Source organism: Orcinus orca, chromosome 17 (genome assembly GCF_937001465.1).
Source record: "Orcinus orca chromosome 17, mOrcOrc1.1, whole genome shotgun sequence".
NCBI classification, from domain to species: Eukaryota; Metazoa; Chordata; class Mammalia; order Artiodactyla; family Delphinidae; genus Orcinus; species Orcinus orca.
In genome coordinates, this window is record NC_064575.1 from 55239168 (window position 1) to 55252889 (window position 13722).

A 13722-nucleotide genomic window follows, 5' to 3' on the forward strand; every position below is an offset into this window, starting at 1 on the left:
AGGGCGCCCGGGGCCGGGCTCCGGGTTTATCAAGGACCCGCTTCGAGGGGGCGGGGGAGGAGAGGCTCCACCCCCGGGGGGCTGGGCCTGCGCGAAAGGCTGGGGCGGACCCCGAGGTCAGCGGGCTTCAGACCTGAAAGTTCTGCCGCCCTGAATCCAGGTGTACGTCCAGACCCTAGGTGTACACCGAGATTTTTCCCTTCCAGTCATTGGAAGGGAAAAGTCTTGGAGGTAGTTTTAAAGACGAGGGACGTTTGTTTTCCTTTCTAAGAAAAGGCACTTTGGGGAAAAAATCTACCTCATTTCTTACCTTTATAAAGAGTGTGTCTGTACCAAAACGCAGAGAGACAGGCAGAGAGAGAGAGGAAGGGAGGGAGACAGACAGACAGACACCACCAGCAACAATGAAAACACCCACGCCCCGAAGAACCACTTGATCTGGATTTCCTTTTAAATATTCTTAACTGTGCGAGGAGCAAAGATAAATGACATTCTCGTCCTCAAGGAGCTAAGAGCCAACAGTGACACACATACATATTTCAATGGATAACAATATATAAACCAGAAAATTCTGCCTTCGAGAGAGGCTAAAGATACGAGTTTAGAAGAAAGGGGGAGTTTATTTCTGCCTTGAAGGAAATCAGATATGGAAGATTCACAAAGAGGTATTTGAACTAGGACAAAGAGGACATGGACATGGAGAGATAAGGGCTGGGAAGAGGGATGATGTTCTGGGCGAGGGAACAGGCTGGATAAAGGCACAGAGAAGGTGATGGCAAGTTGAGTGTGACCTCCACGTGGTTAAGCTGAGGGGATAGGGTTGGACAGTTGTGGACCACCCCTTTCCTCCCAGGGGAGAAGGATGAAGAGTAGACAGAGCAGTGAGAGAGAAGGGAGCTCGGGGAGCCCTGCGTGAGGGACGACAGCAGTGCGGGGTTTCAGGAGCACCAAGATCGAATGCCATAGGAAGGGTGGGGAGTGTGGTGGACGTGTGCTGTTCCATCGTCTATTCTCATCCTCATTCTGCCAACAGTCACTGGAGTTTCTCTGGCAGGAAATCCTCCCCGTGCATTCTCAGAACACTCACCTCGGTGGAACTGATGGGACCTCCGGCTCTGGGACCGATCTGCTTATCTAAGCACTGCCAGTCACAGCAGGAAGTCCTCACGGCCACGGTGATGTGTTCAGGGATGACACGGGTCCCAAGAAGACTAACCGTGCTCAGTGAGAGCTGATGCTAACTTGTGTTAGGTTGAGCAGATGAAGAGCTTTCTCTTTCCTGCTGGACTTGAATCCTGGAGGGAGTAAAAGACAACAAGGGAATAGTCCTGTTAACAGAGCCAACACAGAGAACAGGAAGGAGAGATGGAGAGGGACTGCGTTCTCATGACACCGTTGGTGCTCCTGAAACCAACCATGCCTGATGTCCCCTCTTTCAGACTCTCCAGTGTTTGCTTCAGCTGGTTTACTTTGGTTCTTTTGTCATCTTCAACCGTCAACTGACAGAGGATGGGAAGGTACTTCGAGTTTGGGGAGTAGGTGGTCACATGTGACCTCGGAGAGATGACATTTTTAATAGTGGAATGCAAGGTGTTATTATTATCAAATTTCCTCAAGTCTCAGATCACACAAACCTCAAAATGATTAAAAATTAGGAAACATCAATAAAGTGCCATAGATTTGGCTGTCAAGCCAGGAACAAGAAGCCCAAGAAGGTTATGCAATTATTGTCAAAAGACCATTGCGTAAAGGTGAAAAGAATACTAATACATATGCAACTCCGCCGAGCTCCACACATAACAGCCCTCTAGGAAAGTAAGATTGGGTCTCAGGGTGGCTGTGACATCCTTTCTGAAGCTCAGATGATGATTTCAAAGGTTTTTTTAATCTCAGACACTTTATATCACAAAAAGCCCGGTAACACAATGCAGCGTAAACTCTCCACGTTTAACTCAAACTTGATCAGAAAAGGGGATTTGTAGAATGTCACTGAAGCAGGAGGAAATAGCTCATCGAGATTCACTGACCGCACAGAAGAGAGTGTTGGGTAAGTTTAAGGAGAAAAGCCAGCTTCGCAGAAGGTGTCTTCCCCCTCTCTGGCCACCACTGTCCAGACGCCAGGCATGTCTAGATGCCGGATGTCATCCACCAGCTTGCCGGGTGGGAGGCGAGCAAACGTGCTCAGAGGGGAAGCTTGTCCTCAGAAACCCCTCACCTCCCTTTACTCTGCCCTACTCAGCCACCTCTGTACCTAGACACACGCGCCCTCAGTGGGCGTGAAACAAGTAATCCCAGACACGATGATCTTGGCACTGGAGGCAGGAAGCAAGACTCCTGCTGTTTTGCCTTCTTCTTGCTGGAGAAAGAATCAGTTTGATTGACTAACATACCAAAGTGTGTCTGAGGACCCATTACTCCTTAGAGGACTCTTTTTTTTTTTTTTTTTTTCCCGGTACGAGGGCCTCTCACTACTGTGGCCTCTCCCGTTGCGGAGCACAGGCTCCGGACGCGCAGGCTCAGCAGCCATGGCTCACGGGCCCAGCCGCTCTGCGGCATGTAGGATCTTCCCGGACTGGGGCATGAACCCGTGTCCCCTGCATCGGCAGGCGGGCTCTCAACCACTGAGCCATCAGGGAAGCCCTAGAGGACTCTTTTTAAAGGAGGCCTACAAAGGTTGTGAAAGCTTAACCCACAGAAACATACCTACTTTGAAGTGTAGGTGAGAGCAATTCGAAAGGAAGGCCTTCCCAGCCCTGACTGATGGTGTAAAGGGATAGAAAGGCAGAGCAGAAACGGGTAACTTCCTTCACTGAGCGGCTCAGGGTTTTGGGGAAACAAATCCACCAGGCCCAGGTGTATTTAAGTCCTCCACAGCCCTGGAGTCACTGAGTTTGCTTTCCCTACTCTCCAAACACACCCCTACTCCTACTCTAGGCCCCTGTGGCTATGAGGGGATTTCAGGGTATTGTTTCCCCTGGAGGAAAAGCTGTCCGTGAGGCAGAAAGAGCAGACAACGAGGGTGTGTGAGCCAGAGGGAGCAAGGAGAGAGGCAGGGCCGGGCGTCTCCAATACGCCCCAGCTGGGGGCCGTGGGCAGGCCCAGTCCTCTGGCCCTCGCTGGGATGAGGTTATACCTGAATCAGCAATAGAAGAGGCAGGTAGGCAGCATGGATGGGAATTAGGAGTCTAATCCCGGCTCTGATGCAAAACTTCTGCTGTGAGTCCGGGCAAGGCACTTACTCTTAGGGCCTCTTATCTCAACTGAAAAACGAGGAGCTAAGTTGACAAGAGCTTGTAAGACCCAGCCTTTGCACTTTTAAAAGTCTTGTGATTCTGTGAACAGGGACAAGACGCCCATCCACAGAGTGCCTGGCATAGTCCTAGAGTTAAACTCTTCTCAGGTCTAGATAAGTGGACTGGAGACCAAGAAGGACTTGCCTTCTAGATTTGGGGCTCTTTTATTTCTGGTCCCTCCACTGAGGCAGAGGGGACGTGCTTGGAAAGGGTGGCAAGCACAGAGTGTAAATCCAGATGTAGGTCATTGGGGGATGAAGCTCGGTGGGAACTTTCGTTCATGAGCAGGGACAACATCTTTCTCTCTGGCAGTCGGAAGTGGTCTCTGTAGGACCAGAGAGAGAAGGCTGGCCACTGCACAACTCCAGAGGGCAGTCTTCCCTGAACCTCCCAGGCAGAACGAGGAAATAATAGCCCTGAATAACAATACCAGCAGCAGGAGCTAAGGTTTATTGAGTACTTGAATCAAGTCAGTACTGGGCCAAATGCTTCACATGCCTTACTTTACTTCATCCTCCACAACACCGCTTTGAGCTAAATACTATTTCCCTGTTTAACAGATGAGCCTTTTGAGGTGAAATGACCTGCTCAAGGTCACCTAACAGTAAACGCTGGAGGTAAGCCTTTCACTCTGGAACCTGTAATTTACGCATTATGTGAGTCCAAACTCTAAAGCCAGGTTCAAATCCTGGCTGCATTTGGACCTCAGGTTACGTAAATGGATGAGCATAATCCCAGAATGAGCTCCTACATCCATCACGCTTTATACCTCTAGCACTTCTGACATGGGGCTGCAAAGCTGCTTCAGATTGTTATCTAAATATTGGGGAGCTGGTCTATGTGTTTGCTCAGATAACTAATGTCATGAGGGTTTAAAAAAAGTGCTCCATCCTGTAACAAATTAACAAATTTAGTGAGTCCAGATCTAACATACCAATACTGACCTGCCTTGGGGGAAAACTTTCAGGACATGCCACCTAGATAATCCAGGATGATCTCTTCATAAATCCTTAACTTTGCCACATCTGCAAAGTCCCTTTTGCCATGTAAGGTAACATTCCCAGGTCCCAGGGACTAGAAAGATATCTGGGTATCTTCGGGCCCCGTAACTCAGCCTATGACAGTGCCTATCATTGTCCCCCTTGAACAAAAAGATGCTGCTTTCTCAAGGGATGGCCTAGGAGCACCAGGCTCGGCTCAGAGGTTTCTTCTGCCCTGTCAGCAGCATTAACGTATGCTTCCAGAAACTCTCTTGCCCCTTGACCTCATTCGTACTGTGCCACGGTTTCCAAGTTCTTTTGAACTTTCCTAGCAAAATATATTTCAGCAGTAAAGTAATACTTAAGGAAACAGAGGAAGTGCCCTCTTGATCAGAAAGAAGGTAATAAAGTAAAATTAAAAAGCTTGTACTTTGGAGCCAGATTTGAGCTCTGGTTTTATCACCTATCATCTGTGGATTCTTTGGCTGTGTTGGGTTTTCGTTGCTGTGCGCAGGCTTTCTCTAGTTGCGGTGAGTCGGGGCTACTCTTCGTCGCAGTGCATGGGCTTCTCATTGCGGTGGCTTCTCTTGTTGTGGAGCACGGGCTCTAGGTGTGTGGGCTTCAGTAGTTGCAGCACGCGGGCTCAGAAGTTGCGGCATGCAGGCCCTAGAGCACGCAGGCTTCAGTAGTTGTGGTGCGTGGGCTCAGTAGTTGTGGTGCGTGGGCTTAGTTGCTCTGCAGCATGTGGGATGTTCCTGGCCCAGGGATTGAACCCATGTCCTCTGCATTGGCAGGCGGATTCTTAACCTCTGCGCCACCAGGGAAGTCCACATCTGTGGATTTTTGGTTAAGTTTCTTAATGGTTCTAAGCCTCTTGGTTTTTTTTTTTGGGGGGGTTTGTTGTTTTCTTTTGTCTGTTTTGTTTTGTCGTTCGTTTTTTGAATAGTGGTAGCAACCCATTAAGAGCTGTACACTTTAAATGAGATAATTCATGTAAAGCCCATAGCATAGTGCTTGTTAGATATTATTTTTAGCAAAACCAACTGTTTCATTTCTCTATTCTAGCATTTTCTTCTTATTAATAGTTTCACTTTTTAAAATGTAAGATCCACAAGCTTATGAAATTATTTTACTGATCTTGAGAAGAATTTTTTCCAGCTTTATGGAGATGTAATTGACATATAACACTGTGTAAGTTTAAGGGGTACATGTAACAATTTGATATATGCATATATTGTGAAACGTTTACCACAATAAGGTGAGTTAACACATCCATCACCTCACATAGTTACAACTTTGTGTACTGTGTGTGGTGAGAATATTTAAAATTTACTCTTTCAGCAACTTTCAAGTACGCAACACAGTATTGTTAACTCTAGTCACCAAGCTGTACATTAAGTCCCCAGAACTTATTCATCTTATAATTGGAAGTTTGTACCTTTTGACCACCTTCACTCATTTAGAGCCCTGACCATGACAATCACTAATCTGTTCTCTGTTTCTATGAGTCTGGTTTTGTTAGATTCCACATGTGAGTGAGATCATGTGGTATTTGTCTTTCTCTGACCTATTTCACTATGAGCATAATATCCTCACCGTCCATCCATGCTGTTGCAAATGGCAGGATTTCCTTCTTTTTTTCTGAATAATATTCCATTTGTTGACCTGAAACAAATAGACTGCCAGATATTTCTCCAGCAAAGATGGGTTTATTTGGGATCAGCAAAGGATTGCAGTTTGGGGTCTCCAGCCATGGCAAGCCACAGGGCAAGGGAAGGAGCAGGCTTTAATAGAGGGAAAAAGAAGCTGCGAGGGCTACAGTAAACAGAGTCCATGGCTTTTCATTGGCTGAGTCCTTGCCAGGAATGAGGGGGAGTCATTATTCCTGCGGGGCTCTGCTATGGGTGCAGGAGGTGAGAGCTCCTCCTCTCGTTTCCCAGCTCTATTTGATTGAGGTTTCTGTTTATTAATACACACACACACACACACACACACACACACACTATATATATATATGCCACATTTTTATCCATTCATGTGTTAATGGACACTTTTATGTCTTGGCTATTGGAAACAATGCTGCAATGAACATGAGAGTGCAGAAACCACCATCTCTGAGATTTCATTTTGAGAAAGTTTTATTTTTTTAAGAGTCAAGAGTAAATCATTAAAAAAAATTACTTGGACTTTGCTACGTAGACCAAAGAGGGTTTGAATATGCATTTTATATATTTAAATTCTTAACAAAAAGTAAAGCACATAGGGCTTCCCTGGTGGCGCAGTGGTTGAGAATCTGCCTGCCAATGCAGGGGACACGGGTTCGAGCCCTGGTCTGGGAGGATCCCACATGCCACGGAGCAACTGGGCCCGTGAGCCACAACTACTGAGCCTGTGCGTCTGGAGCCTGTGCTCCGCAACAAGAGAGGCCGCGATAGTGAGAGGCCCGCGCACTGCGATGAAGAGTGGCCCCCGCTTGCCACAACTCGGGAAAGCCCTCACACAGAAACGAAGACCCAACACAGCAAAAATAAATAAATTAATAAACTCCTACCCCCAACATCTTCTTTAAAAAACAAACAACAAAAAAAGTAAAGCACATAGAGCAAAATCCATCTTTTCAAGTGTACACAGTACCATGAATTCTGACAGAAACATGCAGTCATGTGACCACCACCACAATCAAGATAGGAAATATTTCCATCACTCTGAAAAGTTTCCGGGTGCCCCTTTGCAGTCAGTCCTCTTCCCCCAGCCCTGGCCCCTGGCAATCACTGATCTACTTTTGTATTTTGTTGACCTGAGACATGGAAACAAAGTAAGTTGCAGGGTATCTTCTGGAGAGTTCAACTTCGGTTCTACAGCTTAGTAAAACTCTTCCTACGCCCTGCTGTTGATGCTGTCAAGGTCTAAAGCTAAAAAGATTCAGAGGCGGACCTTATTAGGATTTACCTCAACTTTTCCAGGAATCCTGGGAGGTCCTGGGCGTGACCACAGTTGGGGCTGAAGCAGAGACAGCAGGTGCCTGTTCTGGAGCCCTCATGACACTGTTTACAGTTATGTAGACAGGACAGTGTCGAGACCGATGCCCCAGATGTTGGAGGCATCAGTGTAAAAGGAAGACCGTAAGATACAGAGAGACAGTAGTCAAGGTGCTGCCCCTTTTACCTGCACTTGTCCCACCCGGGCCCACACCCTCTGAATTAGAACCTTTCTGTCTCTGCACTGTCTGTGCCATCTCATTTTACACTTTATTTCTCTAATATAACTGGAGGGGACTAGATTTGTATATCTTCCTTCTTTATTAAAACTTTTGTTCATCTTAAACAAATACGTCTTGGGAGAAACTTACTGTTCTGCTTGCTGTGAGAGGTATTTAGTATTAGACAAGGCAAGTACAGTGAAAATGTGATTTAAGGTCAAGGATAATTCCAACTACCCGTCTGTTGTGTAATTGTACTTAAGGGCACTAATCTGTGAGCTTCTGGAAAATGAAAACTGCATGGTATTTATTTTTGTATTCAAAGACCTATCACAGGCCATGGTGACGTCTAAGAAGAGCTCACTGTGTATCTGATGTACTTCATTTCTAATCCTCAGGACAAATCTGTGGGGTAGGTCTTATCCTCTCAAACATCAGCAGAAGCTTCAGGAAGTGCCTTTCTCACTGGAATTGGAAGCAGTATGACTCTTTGCTGTATTATATTTTCACATTGCAAGGATGTGGAGAGATTGAAACCCTCATACATTGCTGGTAGGAATGAAATGGTGCAGTTACAGTGGAAATTGGTTTGGCAGTGCCTCAGAAGTTAACTAGAGTTACCCTATGACCCAGAAATTCTACTCCTAGGTATATACCCAGAAACTTGTACATGAATGTTTGTAGTAGCATTATTCTTAATAGTCAGAAAGTAGAAATAACTCAAACATACATCATTTGATAAATGGGTAAACAAAGTGTGATATATCTAGTACTGTGGTCGGTTCTCAGGAAGTACTCAAAACATGGATGTTTCTTTTCACTCCAAATCTAGGAAAAGGTTACGAAGAATTGCTTTGTGCACTTGGCTAACATCTCTCATGGCAACTCATGAGCTAGAGAAATGGAAGTTATGTTGTATGGTGAAATCTCCATTGAAAACAGCAATGATGTAAGTTCCAACCCAAGGAAAGTCATAAGAACCCAGTGACGTTGAAATTCACACAATGCACAATAACAAAGTCTATATTTAAGGTAAGTAAAGACTAAATCTAAAAGCCAAATTAGTTAAGGAATTTCTATGTTCTTGAAATCAGAGCTCAGCAGATGAGAGAAATATAGATATTCAAGTGAAATTTGATACTGTAGTGAAATTGAGAAAAGTTTTTGAATATTGTTTATGTTACTCTAATTTTTTAATAGAAATAACTTCTCTGTATTTCTTTTATTTATACTCGCTCAACATATGTTACGAAGTCCATAGCGTGTAGCCACATCTTTCTTGGTCTGGGGCGCTATGGAAGTTCACAATTTTGGCCTTTTTATAATAAAATAAAGACGTCTGTGCCAAGATGCCACTCTACCTTGGTTTAGTGAATCTACTTTTCATTGAGATACAGCCATAAGTTGCCCTGTAATCAAGAAAACAGGACAATGATTACTATAAGAAATATGCTCTTAAAGCTCTACTAATATACAAAATGCATAACACTCAGCGGAGGGGAGCTCGGAAAAAAGGTCATTTTTATTTGAAAATGAGTCTGTAATAATCACAATTAAAATTTATTTCAACCTCTTCTTTCTTTCTTTAGTTTAATCCTTACAGTAACCCTTAAGCCTGGATGTTAGCCCATTTTTCAGATGACACAACAAGGCTTAGTGAGATCAAGTGATTTATTGTTATAAAACTCCTAAAGTAGCAGAGCCAGGAGTCAAACTGTGATGTGTCTGACTTCAAAGTCCATGCTTTCCCACCACACTCTGTTATTTCTCCGTAGTAAAGCTTACATGTCCCTTTTTTGGAGGATATTAAGCTTCTTTGGGCTTTAGCCTCCCTCCAGCATGTGGGAAAATCCACTCCAATTGACATCTCGGTATCGTTACTTGAAATCACTCTGTGAATTCTTTTCAAGGTAGTTCATGATCAGTAAACCATATGTGCCCTAGATTAGCATAGGGCAACTTAGTCTTGTCACGTTCTAGCACTGGTTTCTAAATTTTATTAACTCTCAAAACCCTTTGTTCAAATGAAATCTTATAGGAAAGCCCAAGACATAAACCGAGTTGCTGCTGGAAGAGAGAAGGGTGAGCAGTGCATTGATAACCTGACCATCATCAACTGTAGCCACATTCATGGTTTACCGAGCACTCACGCTGCACTTAACTGTCACTATTTTAACTCACTAATCCTCATTAACTCTCATTTAATCCTCCCAACCACTGTTGTTATTCCCAACCTAAGAACCCGCCCATGAGTTAGGCATGTCTTACTCCGTGGGTGACGGAGAAGCCTACCACCCTTGCTTCATGGAACTGGGAAGTTGAGGGTGCCAGGCCAAGTCTGGTGCAGTTGCTCAGAGACATCGGGCTTCTTTTATCCTTTCCTCAAACCCTTAAAATGAGGCTTCTTTCCCTCTGGATGTTGAGGATGCACATTTGCTACAATGGAAGAACTAAGTGATCTAAAAATTACTAGGTTCTAGGAGACCCGTGAAGACTTTTCTCCAGATTCAGTCACTGTGGTAATTTCCTCAGGCCCCAAGCGCAGCACGATCTTGTTTCCTGGGTCTTGGAGCTCCCTTCAGCTCATCACAAGTGGGCTGCTACTGTTTTTTCTCCCCCTTTTCTTGCTCCCCTTTTGGCTTTGAGCTGCCGGTTCACTTCCATGATGATCCAAGGGGAAGTGACCGCATTCAGAAGCACCTGGGAAGCACATCTTCATGATCTTTGGAAACCATGAATCATTTTGGACTTTTCACATACAAGATCTGATTTAATTCAAGCTTCAGAGATGTTCTCTGTTTAACATTCAGACAATGACAATAATAGCAAAGATGTAGTCCTTACAATGAGCCAGGCACTGCTCCCAGAGCTTTACATACATTAATTTAATCTTCCAACAGCCCTATTATCCCCATTTATAGATGAAGAACTTAAGTACAAAGTGATTAAGGGACTTGTTGAAGATTGCATGATAGGAAGAAGCAGGACAGGCAATGTGGCTCCATTGTTTTTATCCACGATGTTGCCTCCAATAAATTAAAAAATATTTTACAGGTGGGCTTCTCTGATGGCACAGTGGTTGAGAGTCCGCCTGTCGATGCAGGGGACACAGGTTCGTGCCCCGGTCCGGGAGGATCCCACATGCCACGGAGCGGCCGGACCCGTGAGCCATGGCCGCTGAGCCTGCGTGTCCGGAGCCTGTGCTCCACAGCGGGAGAGGCCACAACAGTGAGAGGCCCGCGTACCGAAAAAAAAAAAAAAAATTTACAGGTTATGATAACATGTTGAAATAAACTTAGTTGAAAAATAACTGCTAATTGTTAACATTCATCAAATGCCTAAACATGCTTATCTAAATTTGCATCAATGCTATGATTTCTCATTCAAATATGCTACGGCAAATTGTTACACTATTGTATTTCTAATCAACTAAGATATGAACAATTAATGTACGTGACGTGACAGAGGAGCTAATTTGATAACCTTTTAGCAAATGAGCTTCTTACTGGGACTGTAGCACTGTTTTTCTGCTTAAAATATTAATTCTGGCAACTTGGTGTTTCTTATATATCAGGTACTGTCCTGGGGTCGATTACAGATGTCACAAATTCTTTGCTCCATCTACCATGGAGAGTGGAGTCTGTTTCTCTTTCTGTGGAATCTGGGTTGGCCTTAGTGATTCGTTTGACCAACAGAACGTGGCATAAGTGACATTTTGGGCCTTCGGAGACTAGCTCGTAAGAAGCTTCTGCAGAGATGTCTATCAATTTTTAAACAAGGGCCCACTTGAGTAAAATGAGTCCCATCAAGTTGCTGTCATCTTCTGCCTGGAATTCAGCAGGGTGAGAGGGAATGGCCAAGCAGCTTGAATGGAGAGCAGCAGGCAGGTCACCGCTGTCAGCATTACTGGGTCTGTGGTAGGGACTCGATAAACACCTTGTGAATTCAATCTGCTCGTTCTTCCTTTATTCTTTTAACCTGTCGTATGCATTTATTTCCAGCTTAACGGTGGATGCCGGTGGTAAGCAGTAGTGGCAGCCAAAACCCCAACAGCTTGTTGGAAGACTCCCCTCATCACGTGCTTATGTTCTCAGTCCTAGCGAGTGACACGAGCTGAGGCAGGGTTGTTGCCCCCAGAGCTCGTCTGACACAGCCCCTTGGTTCCCCCCACTTCCTTTATACCAACACTGGAGGTCTGACAGACAGACGGATAAGACAAGACAAAGTACAGGAGGGAAGATCTAAATGACACATGATAAATCTGAGTAATATCTATTAAAATCTATATCCTGTAAACAGAGAATATACTTTTTTAAAGTGATCCTGGAAGATTTTAAAATTAAGAAAAGACAATAAACTCCCCACAGTAAATATAATACACATAACATTCTCTGATCCTGATGCTAAAACATAACAACTAATAAAAGAATCGGAAAACAAAACCACTACCCACACCAAACTGCCATTATCTGGGGGAAAAAAAACAGCAAAGAAAAAGGGAAAAAGCCTTCTTTCATACAACTTGTTGGTTAAGGAGGAAATAAAAACTGAAACTTCAGAACACCTAGAATATAATAGTAAGGACAACACTAGTTCACCTAAGTGATTCAGCTTAAGCAGTACTCAAGTCCACACCTTAAATCTCATATTAATAATTAAGAAAAATAAAAATGATTAAACTGAATGCTAACTCACGGAGTTAGAAAAAAACAACAGAATAGACTAAAAAAAGCAAAAAGTAGGAAATTTAAGGAAATCAATTAATTGGAAAACAGAAAAATAACAGAAGAGATGTTCAAAGCATACCACTTGGGGGAAACAAGCAAACAACAACAAAATAGGTCAACCATTAGCTGTCTTAATTAAGAAAACAAGGGGGCAAGCACAATACATAATAAGGGGGAAAGAGCCATAGGCAGAAAAGAGGAGGGTACCTTAGCTCACCTCTAGGCAAATGAACTTGAAAACATGGACAAAATGGATGGTTGATGATCCTAGCTAAGACATAAAAACTACACAGACCAATTACCGTAACAGATACTAAAAGAGCTGTCAAAGAGCTATTGCTGAACATCCACCAACACCAGATAATTTCACTGAAATTTTAAGGAAGAGAAAATTCCAATGCTGTGCAAACTGTTCCAGAACTCAGGAAAAGGAAAAACATTTCCAATTTACCAGCATAAAATTAATAACAAAACTTCTTAAAGATAGCGTGCACGTGAACACACACACACACACACACGACTAACTGCACTGATGAATACAGATACAAATATATTAAATAAAATAGGAAACATAATCTGGAAATATATTAAAAGAATAATACATATGGTCAAGTAGAGTTTATTTCAGGAACGCAAGGATGGTTCAAAATGACAAAATATATTAAAAGGTCAAAGGAGAAAAATTGTATGATCATCTCCATAGAAAATGAAAAGGCATGTGATAAAATTCAACATGCATTCTTGACTAATTTATTTTAAAATAGGGATCAATGGATACTCCTTAACGTGATTAAATGTATAGATCTCAACCCAGTTCATTATAGCCAATATATTTTAACATTATTCTAGAAGTACTAGACAATGCAATCAAGACATAAAGAGGTATGCAAATTGGAAGACATGACTGTATAACTGGAAAACACAAAAGAATTAACTGAAGTACTACTACATACCATAAGAAAATGAGAGTCTGGTAGCTGGGTAGAAAACTAACATAAATAAGTCATTAGCTTTCATATATACTAAAATCAGACTAAATTATAAACAGAAAGGACTTCCTCAATAATGGTAACAAAAATAATAAAATTTCTAAGAACTCTTGAAAAACATGTACAAGATCTCTGTAAAGTAAAATGCAAAGCATCTGTGAAGGAAACAACAAAAAAGACTTGAACAAATTGGCAATCATTTTTGGATAGGGCACCATGGTTTAGATAGAAGCTTTAACATGATAATGATGTCAAATTTCCCCAAGTTGACCTATAAAAGTAAAACTGTCCAAAAAAAAAAAAAAATGTACAATGGATTTGTTTTGTGGAACACAAAGGGTTGATACTAAAGTTCAAATGGAAAAATAAGCAAGAATATTTGAACATTTAAAAATTACTGTTATTAAAACAGTGTAGGACTGGTACAAAATAAGAAAGGCAAGTCAATTGAACAGAATGGAATTAGAGTCTATAAATATATCCACATAATATGAAAATCTGCAATATGATAAAAGGGCCATTTCCAATAGCAAG